This window comes from Brachyhypopomus gauderio, unplaced genomic scaffold (assembly GCF_052324685.1).
Source record: "Brachyhypopomus gauderio isolate BG-103 unplaced genomic scaffold, BGAUD_0.2 sc56, whole genome shotgun sequence".
NCBI classification, from domain to species: Eukaryota; Metazoa; Chordata; class Actinopteri; order Gymnotiformes; family Hypopomidae; genus Brachyhypopomus; species Brachyhypopomus gauderio.
In genome coordinates, this window is record NW_027506879.1 from 1,182,501 (window position 1) to 1,185,962 (window position 3,462).

Here is a 3,462-nt window from a genome sequence, read left to right on the forward strand (position 1 = left end):
ACCTGAGGGACGCACATGACGTCACCAAACAACGACAACAACCGAGTACACAACAAATCTGTGGACAGAGGCGGCCGGTAGGGGGCCGCCTCACCGTGACAATATCACTACATACATGTATAATATCACTACATACATTTATAATATATCACTACATACATGTATAATATCACTACATACATGTATAATATATCACTACATACATTTATAATATAATATCACTACATACATGTATAATATCACTACATACATTTATAATATAATATCACTACATACATGTATAATATCACTACATACATGTATAATATCACTACATACATGTATAATATATCACTACATACATTTATAATATAATATCACTACATACATGTATAATATATCACTACATACATTTATAATATAATATCACTACATACATGTATAATATATCACTACATACATTTATAATATCACTACATACATGTATAATATATCACTACATACATTTATAATATCACTACATACATGTATAATATATCACTACATACATGTATAATATCACTACATACATGTATAATATCACTACATACATGTATAATATATCACTACATACATGTATAATATCACTACATACATTTATAATATATCACTACATACATGTATAATATATCACTACATACATTTATAATATAATATCACTACATACATGTATAATATCACTACATACATTTATAATATATCACTACACTAAGTTTATAATATATCACTACATAAGTTTATAACATATCACTACATATGTTTATATTACCATAATATAATATCACTATATAGATTTATAATATAATATCACTACATACGTTCATAATATCACTACAAAAGTTTAGAATATATCGCTACATATGTTTGTAATATTACCACAATATAGTCTATGTATTTATAGATTATAATAGATTACTATAGATTTATAATATCAATATATACATTTATAATATAATATCACTACATATGTTTATAATATAATACTACCATTTTTAGGGCCACTGTTGTGGTGTGTTTAGGGACACAGTTGGGGCGGGCTAGGGCCACAGTTGGGGTGGGGTTAAGGACACAGGGTGGGGTTAGGGACACAGTCAGGGTGGAGTTAGGGCCACAATTAGGGTGGAGTTAGGGCCAAAGTTAGGGTGGAGTTAGAGACACAGTTAGGGTGGAGTTAGAGACACAGTTAGGGTGGAGTTAGAGACACAGTTAGGGTGGAGTTAGGGACACAATTAGGGTGGAGTTAGGGACACAATTAGGGTGGAGTTAGGGACACAATTAGGGTGGAGTTAGGGCCAAAGTTAGGGTGGAGTTAGAGACACAGTCAGGGTGGAGTTAGGGACACAGGGTGGGGTTAGGGACACAGTCAGGGTGGAGTTAGGGATACAATTAGGGTGGAGTTAGGGCCACAGTTAGGGTGTGGTTAGGGCCACAGTTAGGGTGTGGTTAGGGACACAGTTAGGGTGGAGTTAGGGACACAGTTAGGGTGTGGTTAAGGACAGTCAGGTTGGAGTTAGGGACACAGTTAGGGTGGAGTTAGGGACACAGGGTGGGGTTAGGGACACAATTAGGGTGGAGTTAGGGACACAGTCAGGGTGGAGTTAGAGACACAGTCAGGGTGGAGTTAGGGACACAGTCAGGGTGGAGTTAGGGACACAGTTAGGGTGGGGTTAGGGACACAATTAGGGTGGAGTTAGGGCCACAGTTAGGGTGGGGTTAGAGACACAGTTAGGGTGGAGTTAGGGACACAATTAGGGTAGAGTTAGGGCCACAGTTAGGGTGTGGTTAGGGACACAGTTAGGGTGTGGTTAGGGACAGTCAGGGTGGAGTTAGGGACACAGTCAGGGTGGGGTTAGAGACACAGTTAGGGTGGAGTTAGGGACGCAGTGTGGCATTTGAAAGTGAGTGGTGTTCACTCCAGCACATGGCTCTCCTGCAGACGATGGAGATTCACTCTCGTATTCTGCTGAGTCATCTCCGCGATCAGTGGCAAGGTTACGCCGTGGACAGGAGAATGAACTCCTGGCATAACTGGCGTGTCACGAGAGGTGTGTATGCATGCCAAATTGCTTATTGATCCTCTGACTGAGGTGCATTATTGAAGCATGAGCTAGCCAGCTGTTCTCCATCTGTTTCATTGCACAACTTCTAGTTCACACTCCGTAATTTTCCATTGGAAGTTTATATTGTTTTGACTTTGCCCTGCTGCACACGGGTGCTCCAACATCCTCATGAAATGTAGTTGTGGCACTGGGGCTTTTCATTTGTGGCTCAAGTGTTAGACCTTGATGGCCAACAGATGACACTCTGCTTATGACTCCAGCTGCACACTGAAGGATGCCAGTTTTTGAAGGTCTTATTCTACGGAATTGAGGTCATTTGTAGAGAGCAACATCTGAGTTTTCACATTTAAAATTAGGATGTTTTAGACAGATGTACTTCATCAGCTGTGCAAGCAAACTGCTTCTGAATTTATTGGAGTTCATATATAAACTCATTTGCATTCATACATACATACAACACTTTGCATACAAGCTACACACTTCACAGGGGAGGACATGAATCAGAGTCTTCTTTCTTCCACACACTTTCATTCCATCGTTAGAAAAGGTTCATCTTCATCTCACCTCTTATTCCAGTGATGCACATGTGCTATAGTCGTATTCATGTGGTTTATTCTACACACATGGTGTGGCACTGAAGCAAGTTCTGTTTCATTGAAATAGCGGCAGTGTGTAATGATACAGTCGCTCAGCTCAGCAACGAGACAAGATCACAGGTGTCAATTCCAGGTTCAGAAAGTAAAAGTCCTCACCAGGATTTTGCTCAGGTTTCCTGGATTGTGTTGATTCCACTAATTTTACCTGGATTGCACTAATTAGAAAATCTAGCAAGCTTGAGCAAAATCCTGGTGAGGACTTTTACTTTCTGAACCTGGAATTGACACCTGTGGACAACAGACAGGTGAGACAACGAACAGACTAACAAACATACAAACAAGCAATCCCTAAACAAAAGTGGATGCAGACACAGACAAACACAGACATAGCTGAACACACAGACATACACAAACCCACACACAGACATAGCTGAACACACATACATACACAAACCCACACACAGACATAGATGAACACACAGACATACGCAAACCCACACACAGACATAGCTGAACACACAGACATACACAAACCCACACACAGACATAGATGAACACACAGACATACACAAACCCACACACAGACATAGCTGAACACACAGACATACACAAATCCACACACAGACATAGCTGAACACACAGACATATACAAACCCACACACAGACATAGCTGAACACACAGACATAGCTGAACACACAGACATACACAAACCCACACACAGACATAGATGAACACACAGACATACACAAACCCACACACAGACATAGATGAACACACAGACATACAC